The 24,678-nt window shown below is 48.4% G+C and overlaps 1 protein-coding gene across 2 annotated transcripts in view; it reads right to left on the minus strand.

Moving 5' to 3' along the window:
• SIPA1L3 (signal induced proliferation associated 1 like 3) overlaps nt 1-20,259 on the minus strand; it is a 240,854-nt gene extending 220,595 nt beyond the window's left edge. For both annotated transcript variants that reach the window (XM_047078134.1, XM_047078132.1), the window contains exon 1: nt 19,767-20,259. The gene's annotated coding sequence lies outside the window, so the exon portion shown is untranslated. The remainder of the gene's footprint in view (nt 1-19,766) is intronic.
• Between the last annotated feature and the right edge of the window lie 4,419 nt (nt 20,260-24,678).

Genomic DNA, 24,678 nt, shown 5'->3' on the forward strand with positions numbered 1-24,678 from the left:
TAATAGCCTACTGTTAATTATAACAGACAATTTTGCATGAGCCAAAAAACCAGTGTTTCATGCACCAAGGATTCCGATTAATCTGATTTTGCGTGCCCAAAGGCCATCTTCAAAAAAATGGAATATATTTAGAAAGAGGTGAGGGAGCATGTACACCAAGTTACTGACATATGGGACCAATGAGGCAGGAGGTAGGAGCGGAGGGGATGAAGTAGTAGGTGGTTTCTGCTTCATGTTTTGTTCTGCCATCACTTAAATATTCATTTCAACAAGAAATGTTTCCTATAACGAACTCACACAATACAGCGCAGTGGTTCACGGACTCCGGAGCCAGACCACCAGAGATCACGCGTCGACTGCACTACTTCCTGGCTGCGGTAAGTAGGCAGGTAGGTTATTTAACTTCTCTGTGCCTCTCTTTCTGTATCAGAAAAGGAAGGGTGATCACAGTGCCTACTTCATGGGGCCACTGTGAAGACTGAATGGGTTGGTTCACAGCTCCTCTACACAAGAGAAGCCCTTAATGAGACTGGTTATTATGATTCTCACTAGTCTAACTTCTAACATGTACATGGAGGACAGCCGTGAGCTGAGCAATGATCTAGTGAAGGCCTACAAATGATCCTGGTCAGTTTAACCCCCAGCTGTGCTTCCTTCCCTCATACTTGCAGCCTCTGTAAGAAGCCTGGTGCACTGCTCATCCCAAGTACTTACTGAACAGATGATAAACGAATACAAGATGCCACCTCACCACTTCTCTAGCTGTCTGAACAGACCCCTTCTAGATGCCTCCTCTCATGTCCATTCTCCCTTCTTCAATACTGACCCTTCATTTAGGGTGGTGGTTAAGTCCAAATTTAAAAACTGCATTTCCATGACTTCCCCGTAGCTAGGGGTGGTCACGTCATGGAGTTCTCTAGCCAAAGTGACACAAGCAGAAGTCAGCTAAAGATTTCAGGGAAGGCTTTGGTGTCCTACAATAGAGGTACTGTCTCCCTTCCTTAAGAGTTTTGCTGCTTCCTGCCTGTGACAAGGATGTGGGGCTGGAGATGGAACAGCCTTCTTCTCGCTACGAGGCTAAGGGCAGCAGCAGTGCAGATAAAGAAGAGCCTGGGACACCGGAGAGATGGTAAGCTGCAGCACCACCTTTCCCTGCTAACCTCTGCACCTCTCCTTACGTGAGAAAACGAAGGCTGTCGTAGTCTCTGAAGATGACCCCCAGTGGGCACATCTCTCGGAACTCAAGTCTTCCACTGTCCCTCCCACACTGAATCTGGGCTGACCTGTGACTCACTTTAGTCAACAGAATGAGGCTGAAAGTGAGCTGGGCCAGTTCTGGACTATGCCTTACGAAGGCTCATCAGAAGCCCTGAGCTGCCATGTTGTAAGTCCAGCTACTGGCTGGCGAGGCCACGTGGAAGAAGAGATCCTGAGACTACAGAAAGAGGGGCCCAGCCATCTCCAAGGCACAATGTGGCCGAAATACCTTGAGTGCTCCAGCTCCATCTACCCTTTGTCTGCTGCAGCGTAAGAAACTCTGGTCAAGCCCAGGAGAAGAGCCATCCGCATGAGCCTCAGTAAAGCAGAGTCTGTCATTTTAAGGCATTTAAGTTTTAGGGTGCCTTGTTATGTAGCAATAGAGAACTAGAATAAACCTGTATCTGGGCACACCACTGTACAAGTTTCACAAAGCCAAATATATCCCATAATTAAAGTGCCACCTAAAAAGGAAATGTGCCCATCGGTCAAAGATCCCAACAAAATCTCTTGCATATTGATAACAAAGATCCTTAAAATGAAAAAAAATATGAACCTTCTGTTATTTTGTTAATGAGTACTCATTAAACACAACTAACCCGTATTAAGGGTGATGAATCTATTACTTACTTTTATAATTAAAAAGCATTTAAAGTAGAAAGTTCAACACTGTGCTGGACCTGGTGAGAACCCTCAGAAAACACATCTTCTATCTGGGCAAGAGGTATCATTATACTAATACTATTTCATACTCATTTTCAAAGGCTTAGAGCTTAAGTTAACAAGGTGGCTAAGCAGGTTGGACGCCTGCAAACTAATTAAAGAAGGCTATCAATAAAAATAATAATTTGAAAAAAAAAACAGAAACAAAGGGAATGCACATCAGTGATGGTCTAGCCAAATTAATTATGGTACACCCACACCACCATGTGTTACACACATCTTTTGCTATCAAAAAGAGCAAATCTGAGTGCTACCTGAGAATCTGGAGGCATATCTATATGGTTTTGCCATGTTAGAAAAACAAAATGCAGGGCACCTGGGTGGCTCAGTTGGTTAAGCATCCAACTTTGGCTCAGGTCATGATCTTACAGTTCGTGGGCTCCTGCCCCACACTGGGCTCTGTGCTGACAGCTAAGACCCTGGAGCCTGCTTTGGATTCTGTGTGTGTGTGTGTGTGTGTGTGTGTGTGTGTGTGTGTGTGTGTGTGTGTGTCTGCCCCTCCCTCACATTCTCTCCCTCCCTCTCTCCCTCTCCCCCCCTCTCAAAAATAAAATATTCTTAAAAAAGCAAAATGCAAGAAAATGAGGGTAATATTATCCCTTGTAGGATACTATTTCTCTCCACAGGATTATATAACCATGGGAGAAAAGGTAGAAAGATACGCACATAAGTACTTGATCGTTACTATGGGTGAAGGACTGTGGGAGGATGCTGACATGGGGGTGGGGCAGAGAGGAGTCCACAAACTAGGGACAGAAAAAAATTGAAGAGGAGCTTGGAGTTAATTCATGATCATCACCCCCAAGTAGCGAGTGCTCTCTATGCACCAGATACAGTGCTTGACTAGGTCACCTGATCTCGCCTGAACTTCTCATCTAATGTGGGAATTATTAATTATTCCCATTTTCCAGATCAGGAAACAGAGGCCCGGAGAAGGTAAGCACTGTGCCCAGAGTGCAGGCAGTGCTGGGACTTGAGCATGAAGAGCCACGGTCTTTCAGGAAGGGCACTGAAACTGCACCACTGCCCCTGGGGCTCAAAGGGCACAGTTAACTGCTGGAGGAGCAGTTCCTTGGACACCTGGCACATTCAGGCCCAAAGGTGTGGCAGTGCATGATGCAGCCGGCAGTCCATCAGCACCTCGGTGCCTCGGTGTCTCATGTCATCCGGAGAAATCTGAGAGGGCCACTGACCTCACTCCGCAGAGCCTGGGGAAGCCCCGCCCAGGACACTTTTACAGAACCAACTGCCGACACCCGGAGCCAGAGCACTGACGAGGTGGGATCAGCCACGACACACTCTCCGAGTTCGCCATTTAATTACAATGCGTTCAGCCCCCGAACGAGAATTATTGCCTGTTAAAGCAGGGAAGACCAATAAACCATGCCTGGCCAGTTAATTCTGATTTCCAAGGCATTCCCTGACCTTACTGCGGGAACACTGAACAGGACCTGGCGATTAAGTGGGCTCTCCAGATACACGCAGGTGTGCGCACGTGCGGGCAGTGTCTTGGACAAAGCTTTCCCCACCCGATTTAACCTGCACGCAGCCTCAACTCTCACCAGGGCCAAGGCTGTCTGATCCCAGCCACATGAATCCAGGCTGCCCGGATGAGCCACTGGCAGGCCCCGTTTTCTCCAGACTGCAGGGGATGAGGGACAGGAAGCCAGATGCCTCAGACAGGCCTGATGAGAATCAAAGGGAGGGAGTGGGAATGCCACCTTCCCCCACAGCTGCAGGTCTGGGGGCATTCTAACTCAAACCCCAAATGGGGACAGTCATCCATCCTCGGACAATGTTGCACCTGATATCATAAATTTATTCATAAAATAATTTATCCCACACCTACCACATGCCAGGAACTGCTCTACAAGAATAGAGACCAAAGTCCCTGCCCTTTTATGGAGCCTACAGGTGGGGGGGAGGGGCAGATAATAAACAAGTATGTCAAGTAGTAATAAATGCCATGAAGAAAAATAAAGCACAGTGAAGGACTAAGAGTGGTGGAGAAAGTGCTATTTAATAGGGACAGAGGCCCCACGGAGAGGGTGACATCTGAGCAGAGACCTGAAAGGGGGTGGGGAGTCTTGGGGAGACTGGGGGAAGTGTTCCAGGCCAAGGGAACAGCCAGGGCAAAGGCCCTGAGGGAGGAACAGAAGGAGGCCTGAGCAGCTGGAGTGCGGCCAGCAGTTGAGAAGTCAAAGATAAGGCCAGGGAATTTGGGGGGGCAGGGGCACAGGGCTAGCTGTGGACGACTGAGGACGACTCCCTGCCCAGGCTGTGAGCACTTTACATAACGATTCACTGGAAAGATGAGTGGGTACTGCTCCTACTTCCCCTTTCATCAGATGGGGAAACTGAGGCCCAGAGAGGGAAAGGAACCTGCCTGAGATCACACAGCTCCCCTGTACCAGGCCGGGATGTCCCAGAGCCCCTGGCACAGAAGTTTGCATCCCACAGGAGCTCAACATCCACCAATTGGTTCCTTCTCCAGGGAGAAAATATCCTCCATTTTCTTCTCACTCCCTCGACACTCCGCCCACCGTTCTTCACAGTTAGGAGCAGACAGGTAAACACTTCATGCCAGAGGAGGGGAGGAAAAGAAAACAAAAAAGCCACCAGTCTAATTCCCGAAAAGAAGAAACACATCATTACCTTTCTCTCCTCTACAAGTTACTACCAAACTTAGCAAACATCACTCACCCAAGAGACGTCCTGAGCGCAGCCCTGATCACAGAGCTGGCAGGTGACTAGCCGGGACTGGCAAGGCCACCTGCCCGAGCTCTGCAGGCTGCCCCCGGCCGGTGCCTCCCCCGCTCCCCCGCTCGGCCTACTGTGGGTGTCTGGAATGCGGAAACGGGAACCTGCCGTGCCAGCTCCTAACAGCGACTTATTCAATAGCCGCGGGAACACGCCAGCCACTGGAGTTCCCCCACGAGGAGCTCCGCGCAAACAGGCGTGCTCCCAAAGAGGACTGTTTCGCCAGCAGCCCCTTTGGGGGAGGGAAAAAAAAAGGACTCCTTACTCACCAGACACGTGGTCTGAGGAGCCTGAATGGGCTTAAGAGAAAGCTCCAAGGTAACAAAGACGGCTCGCCTGTTACTGCTGATCCAGGAACGGGCCACCTGTTCACTGACTGAGCCAGGGCTGGATCCGTGCCCACAGCCTCCCCTGCCCTGGGCTGGCACCTGCCCGCTTCATTCACAACCTCACAATCCAAAGGTGGGCTCCGTTCCCGGTGCGGACTCCCGGTCTGCTCACTCAGGCAGAGGCAGAGGCAATGTAGCTTAATGATTAAGCACCGCCTCTGGGCCCCTCCGGCCAGCTTTGGAAGCACAGGCCGGAATGGCTTTGCCTGATATTAACAACCACCAGAACCTGGGTGCTCACTCTGCACAAGGCACCCTTCTAAGCACTCCCTAGGAGTTATTTCCCCTAGCCCACACAGCTACCCTCCTAGGATGTACTATTATCATTGCTACTTCACAAGTGAGAAAGTTCAGAAATAGAGAAGTCACAGCGTGGAGATCACATAGCAAGAAAGTGGTGGGGCAGAGAGGTAATCCCAGCACAGCGACTCTGGGTTTCCAGTTCTTAACCACTACACCCAGATCCCCTTTCAAGATGAGAGACTGCCCCCCCCTGCCCCAACTGGGTCCCAGTTGCCACATCTGTAAAATGGGATGTGTGTGAGTTGGTGAGCTCTGTATGGGGGAACACTTAGCCTAACCCACAAAAAATGCTCAACAACTATCAGCTATAGTCATGACATTCTGCCTTCAGATTCAATCAGATTCCGCTTATACCTTAAAATAAGGGGTAATTGTGGGCAGCTGAAGGGAAGAAAAATAAAGATTCTTGCTGCCCTTTTCACCCACAAAAAAATACCACTGACCCTTGAACATGGGTTTGAACTGTGCAGCTCCATTTATGTAGTTCTTATGGTACAGTACTATAAATGTATTTTCTCTTCCTCATGACTTTTTCAATAACATTTCTTTTCTCCATCTTACTTTACTGTAAGAATACCATATAAAATACATACAATATACAAAATAGGTGTACGTTCTCAGTAATGCTTCAGGTCAATGGTAGGCTATTAGTAGTTAAGTTTTGGGGGTGTCAAAAGTTATACTCAGATTTTCAACTGTGCAGGGGGTCAGTGCCCCTAACCCCTGACCCGTCCAAGGACCACCTATACGGTGTGTATTAAGTGATCACTGGGGGCCAGGACTGCAGCATTCCAAGTGCTTTACATAGTTTAATGCACGGCATCCACCCAACTACCTAGGAGGTCAGTATCACTACCAGCCCCACCTCAGCTCAAGCCCACGCTCCATTCCTCAGTCCCTCTGTAGTCTGGCAGGGCAGTAACTTTACACTGTGTCTGTCCGTAAGTGGGACTAATCGGCATCCACAGGAAACTTCAGTCTGCAAAATGAATGGTCACTTTCACAGGCTGTTAGAAGGAGGGGGCGGGATCATTAAATAGTAATTTAATTATTCAATTAATAAATCTCATGTATTAATAGCAGAGATCATATTTGTGAGCAACCACGTGCCGGCAACGGGGGTAAGCACCTGACCTGCATCCTCTCCTTTCATCCATACAACCACCTTCCGAGCCAGTCCTCAGGAGGGGAAACTGAGCCTCTGCGAGGAGCACTTTGAACAGCAACTGGTCAAGAGCAGAGAGAGGAGGGAGAGCCAAGTGTTTCTGAGCAGAGAAAATGCTCTCAAACACATGCACACTGCCCCTCAGACTGCTGCCTCATCACTCAGCTTGGGTTTGCCTCGATTTTCAAAAAAAATATTGGGTTTCTCGATAAGACCGACAGCTCCTACAGCACAGGGACTCTGCGTACATCTTCTCGAAGGTGGACATTAGTAGAGAACAAAAGTGATGTCCTGATTCAGGTAACTATAAAACAAAGCGGGTCAGTACAATGACATGAAAATGTATGAGTGCAATGCTTCCACTTTGTTTTACTAACTTCTGCAGCAGACCCAGGTGTTTGCCTACCAATTCCATCCCTTTCTCCAAGTCCTTTCCTAAACAGTACTCAAAAAAACCAAAAACCAAAAAACAAAAAAAACACAAAAAACACATAAAAACAAAAAACAGTACTCCAGGGGCGCCTGGGTGGCGCAGTCAGTTAAGCGTCTGACTTCAGCCAGGTCACGATCTCGCGGTCCGTGAGTTCGAGCCCCACGTCAGGCTCTGGACTGATGGCTCAGAGCCTGGAGCCTGTTTCAGATTCTGTGTCTCCCTCTCTCTGCCCCTCCCCCGTTCATGCTCTGTCTCTCTCTGTCCCAAAAATAAATAAACGTTGAAAAAAAAAAAAATTAAAAAAAAAAAAACAAAAAAAAACAGTACTCCAATTTTATTCCTGTAGCCACTCTCTTCCCAGCAGTCATGTGCTTCAGGTAAGGACAGTTCCAGCCTCAGCCCTGAGACTACATCATGATCGGCTCTTACTTGTGATTTGCCCAGGTGTGGTCACGTGCCACAATGCTGGCCAATGAGATATGAGGGGAATCTGAGAGGCAGAGTATCTAGGAAAAGTTTCCTCACTTGTTAGAGATAAACATTGAGTGACAAATAGATGCCCTCTTTCTACTACTAGATGCAGCCTTGTCGGGATGTGACAGCTGGAGCTGTGGCAGTCATCTTGTCGCCATGAGGAGAGTCTGAGGACACAGGAGACAAACCAAGGATGGCAGAGTGACACAACAGAGGGCTTGCTTACAGGCACTGTGGAAGTGCTTAGTCAATCAATTAAGGTGGCGCCAACCTATGGGCTTCTTTGTTGCATGAGATCATAAATCTGACTTCAGGCCAATTTCATCTGGGTTTCCTACTGCAATAGATCAGTGGTACTCCAGATGTCCTCTCAGGCCCAGGAGCACCTAGTAGCACCTGAGTACTTGTTAAAAATGCAGATTCTCAAGCCAGACCTACTGAATCAGAAACTCTTGGTGGGGCCTGGCAATCTGTAATTTAACAAGCATTCCAGGGGATTCTGCTGTCTGCTAAGGTTTGAGAACCACTGCAGAAGCACACAAGTCATTTCAGAGCAAGGCCTCTGGAGTCAAGAGTCCTTGGGTCCAAATCTTGTCACTACCATTCTCTAGCTGTGTGACCTTGGGCAAGTTATTTAAATTTAGCTGCCTCATCTGCAAAAGAGGAATAAAATGAATACTTCTCTTACAGGATTGTTGGGAGGTCTGGATGAGTCACTCTGTGGGATGTGCCTACCTAGCACAGTGCCTAGCACAGGGTATACATTATATAAATTACCTATTCGGTGCTGCTTTTGTTGCTATTACTATTGTTTGCAACCAAAGGCATACCAACTGACACGACTTCCTAACGGAGCTCCTCCAAAGCTGGATCCAGAACTCCTTTACCTTTATGTTACTACACCCAGAACCCAGCCCAGGGCCCTGGGGCTTCTAGACACGTGAGACTGTCCTGGTCAGTGCAGGGATGCGACACACAGGAGGGGCTGAGGCCTTTCTCCATCACTCCTCAGACCTCCTCCCGCAGCCTGAACCTCCGCAGCCCCAGCAGATACCCCACGGACACTCTGCCAGCTACTCTGCCCAGTTACTGATCCAGAATGCCCACAAGCTCTGCCGGCCCCGGAGAGCACCCCCACCATGTGAGTCATGCCAAACATCTGGCAAGAGTCCAGGGCTGCCCTTCCCTCTGGGAGTTATCTGTGATTTCAAAACTGGTGGCACCAAGATGCAGAAAGCCAAAGAATGACAAACGCCACCCCCAGGTACGGTCCCAGCAGGAAGAGGCAGCCTCTAATCAGGCTTAATAGCAAGACTGGGTAGGGGGCTGTGGGTGGGGCCGGGGTTCTGCATTTGCTGGCACTGCTGACACTGTTGGGCTGGTCACTGAAAGAGCAGTGTGGGATACAGAAAGGGGGAGGGGAGTCTTGGCCTCTGACCACTAACCCCGGCAGCAGGAAAGCACTGGTCAGATTTCTCAGGCTGTGCAAAGGAAGCTATTACACCGAACCTCATAAAATTGCCAATATTCACACATTCTTGGACGGCAAAAAGGTAATTTCATATGGCTCAACCTAATACAAGCCAGGGAACTCACTCCAATAATGCAGTGTCAAGAAGTTGGTCACCAGCAAGAAACTGGAATGGTGGTGGCCTCTGAGCAAGGGAGGTGACTGTCTTACTTTTGCGCCTTCGGTTTCATGCACATGTGGCCACTTTTCAAAATTTAATGAAATTTAATAAATCAATCAACCCTGCAATATCTCCCCATCTCAGAGAAAAGACACACTTGTACCAGATCCTACAAGATCAGCAAGCCTGTCACTTCTCTGCCCTCATCTCCTGCTCTGGCCACACGGGCCTCCTTGTGAGCTCCTCAATCTTACCAGGCCCATGTCTCAGGGCCTTTGCACCGGCTGCTCCCTCTGCCTTGACACCCCCACTGCTGACACTGCCTCACCTCCTTCAGGCCTGTACTCAAGTCACCTCCTAGGGAGGCTATCTCTGGCCCTCCCGTCTAAAACCTCAACACAACACCTTCTACCAACCTAATACTTCATATCCCCCTTCCCTGCTTAAATTCTTCTGCTTAGCACTTACTACCCTCTTGTTTACTGTCTGAACCCCCCCACTTGAAGGACAGCCCGAGGAGGGGAGAAGCTTGTCTGTCTTGCTCACTGCCACATTCCCAGTTCCTGGAGGACTGCTCAGCTCAGTGAACACCTGCTGAATGAGTAAGCTGAAAAATCAGATGTAGAGTCACTATTTGGGGTTTGGCACCCTCAGATCCCACACGTGCAGGTCTACACTGGAAACACGGGAAAATCAAGCTAAGTTGGTGACAGCGCTCCTAGTGGTTTCTCCACACTGGGCTCACCTCAGAGCCTTTGAAAGAAAAAGAAAGGGCAGAACCGAAGAGAATGCTGGGGGCAGGGGTTTGAGGCAGGGGCTCTCCTGCCTCCCCTGCCCACAAACCAAGCATGTGGTGTAGAGACACGGGGCACCGGAGAAAAGAACTCATCCTGAGCTGGAACATGCCAGCCTCTAGCAGGACCAGAGCCAGAGCAGGTTCACAACAACCATCTCTAACCACCTGGGAGGCAAACACCAAGCAGAAACCCCCAAACAAGGGTGTCCTCTTTTCCTGCCATTTCTACACAAGGATTCAGGCTAAGTGAGAGTCCCCAAAAGAACAAATGCGACAGGGGCCTCTCTACTCTTGTGTCATGAAGGAGTTCTAACCGTAGGCTTGAAAAGGAATACCATCAGGTCCCAGGCACCGTCTGTCTGTCACAAGCTGCATCTTGCCCCTTTCCTTCTGTTGGCAAAAGTCAGAACTGAAAGGGGGCACCTTCCCTGCCTCCCACTGCAGCGCTAGAGGCAAACCAAATGCCGGATTCTGGTTCCATGTGGGGCTTTAACAGAGACCCATCAAAGGAAGGATTGGGTGCAGGTTTGTCCTGAGGGGAGGATTGGGGGAGGATCTGATGCCTCCTGTTGAAACATGTCTTTGGAAAAAATGTGGGAGGGGCCCCACGGTCAAGGTGCTGCAGGGAGACATTTCTCAGGGAAGCAGGACCTCTGGAAACTGACTCACAGAGCCGATGCCACTGCAGCCGGCGCTCAGAGCAGCCGGGGAAGCGTGCGGCCGCTGGAACCTTCCAGAGTCCTCACTGCTCCTGGACACTTTACCTAAGGGGTTTCCAAAGCCTTGGGCCAACCACTGACTCCTGTAACGAAAACACCAACAAGAAAACCAAAAAACCCTGTTTTTTTTTTTTTTTAATTTTTTTTTTTCAACGTTTATTTATTTTTGGGACAGAGAGAGACAGAGCATGAACGGGGGAGGGGCAGAGAGAGAGGGAGACACAGAATTGGAAACAGGCTCCAGGCTCTGAGCCATCAGCCCAGAGCCCGACGCGGGGCTCGAACTCACGGACCGCGAGATCGTGACCTGGCTGAAGTCGGACGCTTAACCGACTGCGCCACCCAGGCGCCCCCTTTTTTTTTTTTTTTTTAATTTTTTTTTTCAACGTTTATTTATTTTTGGGACAGAGAGAGACAGAGCATGAACGGGGGAGGGGCAGAGAGAGAGGGAGACACAGAATCGGAAACAGGCTCCAGGCTCTGAGCCATCAGCCCAGAGCCCGACGCGGGGCTCGCAAAAAACCCTGTTTTTATCATACAAGTGGACTGGGCAGGGGCAGGGAACTCCCCACACCTACACTTGAGCTCAAAACACACAAATTCTGACTTTTGTTGTCCTTATTTCTTACTTTTCAGGATGAGACATTTCAAACATACAAAGGTGAAAAGAGAATATAATAATCCCCCATCGGTCGGCTTCAACAGTTATTAACTGGTGGCCAATCTCACTTCATCTCTTCATTCACCCATACACACAGTCTCCCTCTACTCTCGGCCTGCCCATATTATTTTGAACCAAATCATGAACACCTTAACAGTTCACAGGTATTTCAGAATGTATGCTTAAAGATCAGGACTTTTTTCTTAAGCAGAACCACAGTATCATTATCACATTTTAAAAAAATAAGAATTCCTTAACAATATTGAATATCCAGTTAGCGTTTGTTAGAGAAAGGGGAAGTGCAGGTTCCAGAATCATAGAAAAATCTCGTGCCCAGAGAGGTGTTCAAGCCTCCAGGCACAAAGGGGCCTGAGACCTGAAGCAGGGCTGTCCCAGAACAGGAGAACAGAGACCACACGTGGAGTGGAGAGGCTGGAACTAGTCCGTATGGTCCTGCTTGCCCACCCCGTTCATCCATCTGTCCATCCACAAGAGACCGCACAGTGAGTGTCTAAGAGCCTGGACTATGGGGCGCCTGGGTGGCGCAGTCGGTTAAGCATCCGACTTCAGCCAGGTCACGATCTTGCTGTCCGTGAGTTCCAGCCCCGCGTCAGGCTCTGGGCTGATGGCTCGGAGCCTGGAGCCTGTTTCCGATTCTGTGTCTCCCTCTCTCTCTGCCCCTCCCCCGTTCATGCTCTGTCTCTCTCTGTCCCAAAAATAAATAAAAAACGTTGGAAAAAAAAAAAAACTTAAAAAAAAAAAAAAGCCTGGACTCTGGAGCCAATGGCTTGGGTTTGAATCCTGACTTTGACACTCCAGCTTCAGGACATGCACTTCTCAGGACCTGCTTCCCTATCAGGGAAAGGGGGATGATAACAGTACCTACCCCATCGAGTCATTCTGAGGCTTAAATGAGAAATTACAAGAAAAGCACTTAGAGCAGGGCCTTTATACACAATAAGAGCTTGGTGAATGCTGGCTAGGATCATTACTTCAGCCAGCAGACACTTACTGAGTGTCTTTTACATACCAGGCACTGTCCAGCAGCAAGAGAGGAGAGTTGTGGAGAGGTTAAAACCCTCATGAGTCACCACCAGGGGACAGGGACTGGCACCAGGCCACTACCTGGGGACGTGAGCAAACTGAGAATCTCCAGTACCTGCCATACTTGGGTAGGAGGTCCAGATTCATCCTGCCCCTGAGATGGGGAACCCTGAACCGGGAGAGTAATTAGAAGTCCAGAACAATGACTCTCATGGATGAAAGAGGGAACCACTGCGGCATCGCTCCCCCCATTCCCCCCATCCAGCAATGCCACTTTTGATCAGAGCAAAGGCAAGATTCACGTGCTGGGTAAGTACGGCTGTTGCTGAGCTCACTGGAAGATGCCACACAGCTCTCACAGAGGGCCACAGCCTCGGGGAACAGAGTCCACAGCAGTAGGAGAAAAGAGCCCTCGTGCCCAAAGAAGCAGTTTAGAATGGCCTTTCAAAAGGCTGGGCCCTTTTCTTGCCTCCCTCACTGTCCCTGCCCACCCTGCTCCTCAGTCTCCAAAGTCCTCTCTCTTTCCTAGGAGATAAGACCTGTTTCCACCAAACCGGGAGCTCAAAGTAAGGAGTGCAAGTGTCAGTCACACAGGTCTACACCAGCACCCCAGCACCAACATAAACTCGAGGATCGTTGCTGACAAACTCTGGGGATCCATTTTGTGTGATGAGTCCTTCCTGTGGCTTCTATTGCTCAAAACTCAGAGCCCATCCCCCTCAAACACGAATACAGCATATCCGACAGAGATTTAAGAGTATGGTCTCTGGACCAGAGTTCAAATTTAGCCTCCATCACTTCCTAATTTCGAGCAAGTGGCCTCTCATTGCCAGAGCTCAGCTTCCTCACGTGTACAACAGGGATAACCAGTCCCTGCAACCTCAGAACATAAGTCACACACGTCGAGCAATGAGCACAATTCCAGGCCCATAAGGCACCTTTGATGGATGGCAGCTGTGGGGTTAGCTATACCTGCCTGTGATTAATATGCTTTTCATCACTCACCCACCTTTATTCACCAAGATAAAACAGGGATAGTATCTTTGATCTGTCACTGTGAACTACCACCCTTGATTTACGTGAGTCTCATACCCCAGGCCCACGCTGTCCAACACATGTGGCTACTGAGCACCTGAGATGTGGCTGGCGCGAATGGAGATGCACTAAAGGTGTAAGATACACTTTGTATTGTGAAGACTTAGTGTGGGAAGAAAATGTAAAACATCTCAATAATTTTTACACTGATTACATATGAAATGATAATATTTTAGATCAAATAAAATATACGATTAAAATTAGTTTCTTCCATTTCTTTTTACTCTTATTTTTTTAATGTTTATTTATTTTTGAGAGAGAGACAAAGCAAGAACAGGGTAGGGCAGAGAGAGAGGGAGGCACAGAATCTGAAGCAGGCTCCAGGCTCTGAGCCGTCAGCACAGAGCCCGACGCGGGGCTCGAACTCACGAACCGGAGATCATGACCTGAGCCGAAGTCGGATGCTCAACCGACTGAGTCACCCAGGTGCCCCTCTTTTTACTTTTAACTGGCCATTATAAAAATGTAAATTCTGTATACGGTCCACGTTGGTAGCTCACAGTGGGTTTCTAATGGACATTGTTGTTGCAGACCTCTGACATCCAGTGTCTTCTCATTCAACTCCATACTGTCAGCGTCTGGCACGGTGCCTGGCACACAGGCTAGGGTAGAACAAAATGTTTCATAGATGGCTGGATAAAGATGTTCTCCACATTTCTCCTGGTCTGAAAATGCATCCACCGCTGTCTTCACATCTAGCCAGGCCTGGCTTTCGTTCAACATATTTAACAACCCACAAGGCCAGGCTACATCAAGTCAAAATGGACAGTCATGGTGGCTGGAACAGGGTGCTAGGGCACCTGCAGAGCCAGGCATCTTTTTAGTTACTGGACCATATTTGATATTTAACAGTCAAAAATGCTGGTCTGGTGCTCAGAAACACCCTACCAGCCCAAGTTCCCCATCAAAGCTCACCCAAATGGGACCCTCCCCTTGTTCACTCTCCTTCAGCACCACGCCTCAAGCAGTCAACTTTGCCTTATTTGAGGACAGGCCTTCAGTTCTGAAACAACCAACCAAACATCCCGACAGAAAGTGACCCCCTCATGTCTTACTGTCAGTAGAAACGATGCCACAGCATCCCCAGACCACCCCTGCTGTCTGTGAATGATAAACTAAATATAGTCCACAGTGCTTTGCAGGTCAGACAACTTCGAAAGGAACTGCTGAATCCACTTCACAAACTTGCCTCAGCCTAGTAAACAGCGCCTGGGAAGAGCAGCAGTGTGGCATGTGGGTAGAGTCTGGAGTCCGGAATCGACTCCTTATCTGTAAAGTGAGTCCCATAAACTTATCTACTTCACTGGACTTTGGTGAGGACTGGCTGAGAAAAAGTGTGACATGCTTACAAGAGCAACTAGTATAGACGACGCACTAAGAAATGTAAGGTGCTGGGGCGCCTGGGTGGCTCAGCTGGTTAAGCGTCCGACTTCAGCTCAGGTTGTGGGCTCATGGTTAGTGGGCTCAAGCCCCGTGTCAGGCTCTGTGCTGACAGTGTGGAGCCTGCTTGGGATTCTCTCTCCCTCTCTCTCTGCCCCTCCCCACTTGTGCTTTTTTTTCCCTCTCTCAAAATAAATATATAAACTTTAAAAAAAAAATAAGGCGCTATTATTATTATTTTACAAAAATTAAAGTAGCATGAACTTGAAAAATGTGATTTCATCCTTCTCCAGCCACACCGATCCTGTTTTTGTAGTTAACTCGTTCTCGCCTTTGGGCCTTTGCATTTGCTGTTCCCGCTGCCTGGAATGTTCTTCCCCCAGCTCTTGGCACAGCTGGTGCCTCTTGCTCCTGCAGGCCTTCCCGTACCATCTGAGGTAATGTAACCAACTCTTCTTCACCACCAGCCTGCCCTATCAGCCACTCTCTATCCCCTCAGCCTGTCATTTCCTCTAGAAGACTTAAACCATCTAAAATTACCTTGTTTATTGCATGTCTCCCCAGCTAGAATGTACACCCTAGGAGAGTGAGGATCTCTTCTGTTTTGTTCACGGTCCAAGAACTTTTAGCCACTAGATGTACCAGAATGCTTACTGGATGTGTTTTTGCAAAGATAAAAGACATCCCAGAAACAACCTAAATGTCCAGTGACAGGGGAATGGGGGAATAAAGCATGGCCTCTTCATACTGAAGAATGTGAATGTGGGTCTAGCTGTTAAAAAGAATGAGTCAGGGGCTCCCGGCTGGCTCTGTCGGTGGAGCATGTGACTCCTGATCTCAGGGTTGTAAGTTCAAGCCCCACGTTGGGTACAGAGATTACTTAAAAATAAAATCTTAAAAAAAAAAAAAAAAAAAAGAATGAGTAGGATCTGTACGTAATGACTTGAGTATCATCAATTGAGAAACTCAAGTTACAAATATGTGTGACTTGATCCCTACCCCTCCTTTTTGGGGGAGTGGTGAGGGAGAATGAAGAAAACAATCAATATGTGCATCCTTAGAAGCACAGAAAAAGGCAAGGGAGAGCAGCTACCTAAATTGCCAAGGGCAGAAAGCATATCCATTGTGTTTATCTACAAAACCTAACAGCGGATACGTAAATACTCACTGCCTGCATAAATGGTTATCTTTGGGGGAAGGGATTTTAGAGTGGAGGGCAGCACCTGTTATTTTCTTTACACATCTGTATTGTTTGACATGTTACAACAAGCGTTGTGTATCGCTGCATAACTTTTTTTAAAGCAAAATTCAACCCATTCCCATACAGGCAAAGTAAAAGTAAGTCCATGACCAGAACAGTCTTCAGCAATGAGAACAGTATCAGTCTTAAACAAAGCACAAATGCACGAACTAGTCCAAAAGATTCTCATTCTAAAAGCTAAAAACAAACACTTTAAAGGAGATGACTGTTTAATTCTCTTATTAAAACATAAATACATTCGGGGCATCTGGGCAGCTCAGTCGGTTGCGTGTACGACTTTGGCTCCGGTCATGATCTCAGGGCTCGTGTTCAAACGTTCTGTGTTGTCGGCACAAAACCCATTTTGGATCCTCTATCCCTCTCTCTCCCTGCCCCTCTGTCACTCACAATCTGTCTCTCCAAAATAAACAAAAAAACCACCACATAAATACATTTAATTTAGATTATTAGAGTTAAACAGATCAAGGTCAAGCTGTTACCATAACCTGTATCATTTCAAAAAAGGCTTTTTTGGGGCGCCTGGGTGGCTCAGTCGGTTGGTTAAGTGTCCGACTTCAACTCAGGTCATGATCTCGCGGGTTCGTGAGTTCGAGCCCCGCGTCGGGCTCTGTGCTGACGGCTCGGAGCCTGGAGCCTGTTTCCGATTCTGTGTCTCCCTCTCTCTCTCTGACCCTCCCCCGTTCATGCTCTGTCTCTCTCTGTCTCAAAAATAAATAAACGTTAAAAAAAAAAAAAGACTTTTTTAACGTTTATTTTTGAGAGAGGGAGCGAACAAGCATGAGACTAGGAGAGGGGCAGAAAGAGAGGGAGACAGAGAATCTGAAGCAGGCTCTGTGCTGTCAGCACAAAGCCCAATGCAGGACTCAAACCCACCATGAGATCATGAGATCATTACCTGAGCCGAAGTTGGATGCTCAACCGACTAAGCCACCCAGGCGCCCCAACCTGTGTCATTTTTTAAACCTAAATTTGAAATATATCGGTGAAATGTGTTTTATAGGAAAAAAAAAAAGGTGCCAGTATCTACGCATCCTAAATTCCATTTTTGATTTACCACCTGACAACTGCAATCTCTGAAAAACAGGCTCACGTTTAACTCTTAGACCATTCCGCACAGACTGCTAAAAAACCATGTGCTGTTGTCACTAAAAATTAAGACCAGGATTTCTTTAAGTCACTGCTTTATTTCCTCATATTAAAAAAAAACATTTAGGGGGCGCCTGGGTGGCTCAGTCAGTTAAGTGTCCAACTTTGACTCAGGTCATGATCTCGCAGTTTGTGAGTTCGAGCCTGTGTTGGGCTCTATGCTGATAGCTCAGATAGATCCTGGAGCCTGCTTCAGATTCTGGGTCTCCCTCTCTCTCTGCCCCTCCCCCGCTCACACTCTGTCTTTCTCAAAAATAAATAAATTAAAAAAAAAACAGTTAGGTAAATTTGGTGGCCATCATAAATGTGATTGAGATCATGGGTTCCCATCATCAAATGAAATCACAATGACAGGTTTCTGCCAACAGATTTAAGCCTACACAGGGATGTAATAAATTCCCTTTCCAGCCTCTTCTCTGTTGTGTGCACTGCCTCAAATGCTCAGGATGGCCTTCTTCCCAAACAGGATATTCAATTCATTGCCACGGTGTAACTTTTGGGAAAGAAACTGACCACTCATCCACACTGGTAAAAATGGGCCCCCTGGAAACCAGGCCTTTATGCTACACTTGTGGCCACTGCAGTCAGGCCAAGTCCATAGGGTCTTCTCTGCCCCTTACTAATGTTTTACACACATTAATCCTTGGTGATCTAAAAGAAACAACTCAACCTTATTAGAAAAGCCATCTTTAGTGGCCAAGGTGCACTTTCGGTGCCCACGAGATGGGAGACCAAAACAGGCCAATGAAATGGTGCTTCTATGAAATGGCATCCTTCTTCCCATCAGCTGGACCTGGAAAGGCTGGGGAGAGGAACAACTCTCAAGTTTCTGCCTTGGGCAACTGGGTCAGTATTGGCCCATTTGCTGAGATGGTGACTACTGGGTCTGGGAGGAGAAGGAGTTTAGGTTAAATACATTGAGTTCATGGTGCCCAAGGGAAAGTCACCAGAGGACATCAAGGAAGCTCAGGCCCACAATGTGGAGCTGGCTAATATGGCTTTGAGACAGAGTCAAGTGCTGGCAGCACTGGAGTGGTACAGAAAGCACTAGAGTGAATGTGCTGGTATGGGAGGGGGGGAGTGTGGGAAAGGTGAGCAGGGGGCTGATGACAGCCAGCCAGCACCACCTCTTCTCAGGCTCTAATACTACATATGTGCCACAATTTAATCTTTCGTGAATAAAAATTAGGGCGGGAGGGACACTAACCTCATCCCTGCTCTGCTCTGTAAATAAATATAAGCAGCAAAGGCTTATTAAGAGAAACAAGATACATTTATTAAGTGCTTACTATGCACCCTGCCCTGTGCTGAACACTAAACATGAATTATCTCCTGGAATCATCAAAACAACCCTGGCACAAAAACCTATGACTACCATTTCACAGATGGGACACTGAGGCTGGGAGTGAATGTGTGGGGGAGCTCAGGGCTGTCATGTCACAGCCCACAGTTAGACAGTCTCTGGGCCAGATGGAGAACATTGAAGAAGAACAATTATAATACATAAGAGCTGTTACTTAGTAAGAGATGGCTCTGGACTAGGAATACAATCTCAGCAAAGCTTTACAACCTTCTGAGACTGACACTGTCATCCCATTTTACAAATGAGGAACCTGAGGCTGTAGAAGAGGAAATCAACTAGACCAGTGGTCTCCCCAGTGGCCCAGACCTAGATCTAGTCAGAGCCCCACCCTCAAAGGGTCTCTGGGACGCTGGGAAAAGGCTGAACAAATGGTACCATTTATTGAACGCTGACTATGTGCCAGCTGCTGCTCTAAGCACTTTACACATAGTATTCTCACTGCATCCTCCAAACAACTCTATGAGGTGGCTGCTATTAAAATCCCCATTTTACAGATAGGGAAACCGAGCCACAGAGAGGTGAAGTCAGTTGCCCAAGGTCACACGGCTGGTAAATGGCAGAGCCTAAATTTGAATCTGGGTCTCTGCCTCCCAAACCAAAGCTCTCAAAATAATTTCTGTTAACGGCAGCCATCCTGCACTGAGTGCTAACTATGGACTCGACCCTTTACACGCACACCTCCAACTAACCCTATGCTTATGGATAATACCCTCACCCTATTTCTTGGGAGCCAACAATAGCGCAAACACGTAGTAAGTGCATTCTATGTGCCAAATGCTTTATTCGCCGTATCTCAACATCTCAACAGAATCCCCCACCAAAAGACACTCTTCTCCCCATTTTACCGAAGGGGAAACTGAGGTTCGGTACGATTTCCTCAGAACGCAGCTCCCGAGTGGCAGAGGCAGGACGCGAACCCATCGGTACCCGACGCCCACTCCATGCTTTCATACAGTGCTGGGCAGCACGTCTCGAAAGTTGAATCATGTGCGCACAGGTCCGGCCGGGTCCGGAGGGCGCGAGTCCGGCGCCGCCGCCCCCAACAACCGGTGCCCACACCCGGCCGTCCGCCGGGTCCCCAGCCCGCGCTGACCCTCAGGGTCCGAGTGGACCCCAATTCCCCACCACCCGTGCATGAGGCCACCCCTGCACCCGAAACCACATACCTGGGCGTCCCGGCTGCCCGCCCCGCGGGCCCCACGACCGCGGCGTCCGGCCCCGCGCCGTTCGCTGGAGACGCCGCCAGCTCCGGTGGCCCGAGTGACTTCCAGGCTGCCCACTTCCAAGCCGCTTCGCGCGAGGCCTCCTGGGAACTGTAGTTTCGCCCTAGGAGGCAGCAAACTGAAAAAAGCCTGGCGCGCAGGTACTGCCGGGAGCAGTAGGCGCAGCACCGCGCTGCCTTCTGGGAATGGTAGTCCACCTGTCGCCTCGGTGCCGCTCCAGTCTCCAGAGCACTTCCGCAGCCCCGAGGGGCGTGAGAGATGGAGGCGTGTCTTCTGCAGACTCCAGCCCGGTGGCCGAGCTCTTCGTTCCGCGAGGGCGCTTTTTCCTTTTCTCCCAGCCCTGTCCGCCTCCAGCCCTCCTTCGGCGGATTCACCACCCCCCCGCCTCCGCAAGGCGCGAGGTACTTAACCCGAGGGCGCGAGCCTCAGGAGAGGCGGGGACAGCGGAGCTGTGCGCTAGACCCCCAGTGGAGGGGAGCGGCGGAGGAGGGCGTCTGTGCGCGCTCGCGCACGCGCGCTCGCCGGCCAACTCCGGCCTAAACGCCGCGGGCTCCCGCGGGGGAGACGTTTTTTTTCCCCTTTCGAACGCGCGCGCGGAGGCGCGCGCTGGGCTTTTTCCTACGGGCGCGCGCCAGTGCGCACGCGCGCTCACTCCTCTCCCTTCGGACACTCTGCGGAGCGCGGGGTTGGGGGGTAACTGCTCTGTCGGGCGAGTCCTCCCGTAACATCCCCAAGGTCGCTCCTTAGGCGCTCCTTCTAGGTCTAGTCCTTCACATAGGAGCTCCCGGGTGTCGCCACACACGCCGTACCCATCCCTTGTCGGGGGTCCTGTCGTCACAGGTAATAGGCATAGCCCCAGCCTCGAAGAGTAGGACACGCCCTCCTCCTTGCCCACGCGGATGGCAGGGATGCCCGAGTGTGTAGGGACTCGGATGTGGTGGCCTCTCTCCTGCGCAAGCAGCTCCAGAGCTCTTCCTTCGACGGAAGCGTCAGGACCACCACCCACAGGGCTGCCCTGGAGGCGCTGTTAGCCACCTTTCAGTCGTTGATCACACATTCTGAGGGTGTCTAGTGCTTGTTGGGTACCTACCGCCTAGGAATTTTGTTCAGATTTAGCCCACCTGCTGACATAATCTAGAATCCGACCCTTTTTTTCAAAAACTGGATGATACCACTCCAACTCCATAGGGGTTACCGAGGGAACTGGCTGGAAGTGCAAGGTCCTCTGTCAAGAAAACCCATCCGATACCTTTCCCATCTCATTCTTTCTTCCAAGAAGATGCTCAGTAAGACTTGAAGCAGGGAAGCACATATTCCTGGGGGAGGGCAGAGGGTCACTCATTTGCTCATTAATTCAACAGAAACGTATTAAACACCTACTTCATGCCAGGTTGGGTGACTGTGAGGACACTGAGAAGACAGTGTGCCTACCTTGAAGGAGCTAAGTCCGGTGGGCATATCAGACCACCGCCAGACAGTGACGATCTAAAGTGGGACTACCCAACAGAAATACAATGCAACCATATTTGCCATTTTAATTATTACATTAAAAAAATAGAGGAAGGTGAAATTAATATTTAACCCTGTATATCCAAAATAAGTTATGTTTAAAGAGAAAACATTTACATTGCTTCAATTTTAAAATTTCATTTAACCAAAACTGAAATAAAATTAAAACTCTGAGGCATTAACAAAGACACTCATATGTGGCAGAGGTTGTCATAGCAAATGGTTGGAAACTGCCCAATGTCCATGAATAGAAGTTTGGATAAATAAATGCTAAGTACCATGCAGCTGGCAACTGCTGAAAAATGAGACAGAGCTATTGAGTATTAATACGAGTTAATCTCTGAGACATACTAGGTGAGAAAGAGGTGCAGGACAGTGTATGGAGTGTACTACCATTTCTAAGGATATTTTTTACACATACACTTGAGTATGTATAGAACACCTGCAAAAAGACACAACCAAGGTTACCTTTGTGAAGGGGAAACAAGAACAAGTTATCAGGTGTGAAAGGTGGAGTTTTCATTATATGCTTCTTAGTATCTTTTGGTTCTTTTTTACTATGTTCATTTTTTTTTAAAGTTTTTTCAATGTTTATTTTTGAGAGAGAGACAGAGCACAAACAGAGGAGGGGCAGACAGAGAGAGAGAGAGACTACCATGTCCTTTTTAAAAAGTTGTTTAAAGGGAGGATGCTAGCTAAGTCATAGAATCATTATAAGAATTAAAACAAAACAATATATTTTAAATGCCTAGTCAGTTCCCAGGATTACCTCTGGCATTACAGCCCCCCTGCCAAATTAGGCCCTTCTGGTGCCAACTTTCTGCACCCCTGTTCCCTAATGTGAGAGCCACCATGCAGGGACCACCTCAGTGTGTGGAGGGCACATCACTCTTCTTTTGGGTGGCCAAGTCTCCTTGTTATATGTACTCAGCACTGTGTTCCTTTCCTTCTTAAAACTGCATCTATAGAATAATTTAAGTTTGAGAAGATTAAAAGTTGCAGAGAAGTTCAAAGAATGATATAACCCATTACTCAGAATTTCTCATTGTAATCAATTTTATGACAACTCTTTGGTGTCTGCCTTCCCTGCTGAACTATAAGCTCTACAGGGCAAGAACTGTATGCCCTCACCTTCCTATAACAGAGCATGAATGACCCGCAAGGAGCCTAGGGGCCCAATGGTGTCATGGAGTGCAGTGCCCCCTAGAGCCAATTCTCTTTATTACAAAGGCAGAGCTTGCCGAAATCTGGCCTTCCATCCCACCACCACTGACAAAGTAGCTTGGAGTGGACTGCAGCTAAGAAAAGTATGTGGTGCAGTGCCAGTCACAGACCTGGTTTGTCTCCATAGCAGGGCATACCAAACCTTGGCCCCAAGTACAAACTCCCCTAAATTGATTGCAGGGCTTGAATTCTCCCATTAGATCATCTTTGGGTTACCAAGATAGTAAAAAGTCAAGACTACTGGGATTAAGGCATCTGGAGCTCACTCCAGATTTGCTTGGAAGGATAGATAATGGGATTAGGGAACCAAATGTGGGTGAACTTTAGGAGAGAGGTATCCTCTGAGGGTAACGGGAGGAAGCTGGTATGTGGGTTAGGAGAGAGTGACAAAAAAAATACAGGTTTGGGGTTTGAAGGCCTTCTTTCTCACTGACCCCCAAGGAATGTTGCCCCCAAAGGGTCCCAACCGCTTGCTTTTTGCAGGCTAGTCAAGAGAAGTTGGACCAGAGCAGATATTATAAACAATGGAAACTGATGACAGGGACTACAAATTTGTTACAAAAGACTACTCTCTCCCTAACTCTGGGGCGTCGAGGAGCCAGTGGGGTAAATCTGAGCTATGGGGACTGGCCCACTGGGCCATCCACTGATGTGCAGGATGTGAAGCAGCTCACACCGGATCCTGAAATGTGGTCCAAGAGAGCAGCAAATATAGGGTTACAGGGGACTAGAATAAGGAAAGATACGGCAGGAGGGCAGCATGCAGCCTTGGGGACAGTAGAGACAGAGGCACACTAGTGCCTGACAGTCACCAGTTCCCATTAGGTTTGTGGGTCAGAGAGCTTCCTGAGCACCAGCTGACAGAACCTCTTCCTCCTCTGATATGATAGAAGAATCCTGAACTATGGATTGGATCTGAACTGTGGATTGGATCTACCCTGTGTAATCTTCAACAGCTCCCTTTTCCCCTTTGAATTCACGTTCCTCCTAATGTATAATGGAGATGAATATTATCTCCCTCTCAAAATTCTTTTGAGAACTAATCAAGTGATTGGTGTGAAAACTTTTGGGGGAGGGGGCTCTAACCCACTCTACACATGAGAGGATGATGACAAGTTTTGCCTACTGTTTCCCCCCAAACCCAGCCACCAAGTCTCTGTGGCAACACAGGGTCTAGGCTTAGCCATGCCAGAGGGTGGATTCTGCTGACCTTGCCTCAGGAGGCCCACGCCAAACTGATCTAGAACTCCAAATACTCTCCAAGTAAGCAGTTCTCAGACTTCAGTAGGCATAAAGATCAGCAGGAGAGACTGTAAAACTCTACCCTCAGAGTTACCAATTCTTTAGATCTGGTGTGGGGCCTGATAATTTGCATCTCTAACAAGTTCCCAGGTGATAACCTACGCTGCTGGCCTAGGAGATCACACTTCAGGAGCCACTTCTTAAAACTGAAAGTTCATCAGTTTTCTTTCATCTGGCAGGTACAAGGATAGCCTCTAGTGCCCTCTGCTGACCAGACTATAAATTTAGCTGTCACGTTTCCAGAGCAACTGAAAAGTACAAAGTATGGTTTGGAAAGAAAGAAATACTTGTCTGAGAACTAAACCAGTCTAAAAACAGCAATCGTTGTTTGTTGCTCCAGAGTATACTTAAAAAGGAATTCACAGGAATTATCTTATTTGATCTTTGCAACAATCCTGTGAAGTAGGCAAGACTGATATTTTCATTTTACAAATGGGGAAGACAAGCCCATCGTCAGACCAGTAATGCCACACTCCCTGACAGAGGGGGCTTATTAAAAGTAGGATTCCCAGGGTGTCTGGGTGGCTCAGTCAGTTGAGCGTCTGATGCTTGATATCACCTCAGGTCATGATCTTACAGTTGTGAGATTGAGCCCCATGTCAGGCTCTGCACTGAGTGTGGAGCCTGCTTGGGATTCTCTCTCTCTCTCTCTCTCTCTCTCTCTCTCTCTCTCTCTGTCTCTCTCTCTGACCTGCTTGTGCACACTCTCTCAAAATAAATAAATAAACTTTAAAATAAATAAAATAAAACAAAATTAAATTAAAATAAAATAGGGGCGCCTGGGGGGACTCAGTCAGTTAGGCTGAGTCTGGATTTCAGC

Source organism: Lynx rufus, unplaced genomic scaffold (genome assembly GCF_022079265.1).
Source record: "Lynx rufus isolate CCGP_SWC_20201006 ecotype Redwood Valley unplaced genomic scaffold, mLynRuf1.p SCAF_16, whole genome shotgun sequence".
Classification (NCBI taxonomy): domain Eukaryota; kingdom Metazoa; phylum Chordata; class Mammalia; order Carnivora; family Felidae; genus Lynx; species Lynx rufus.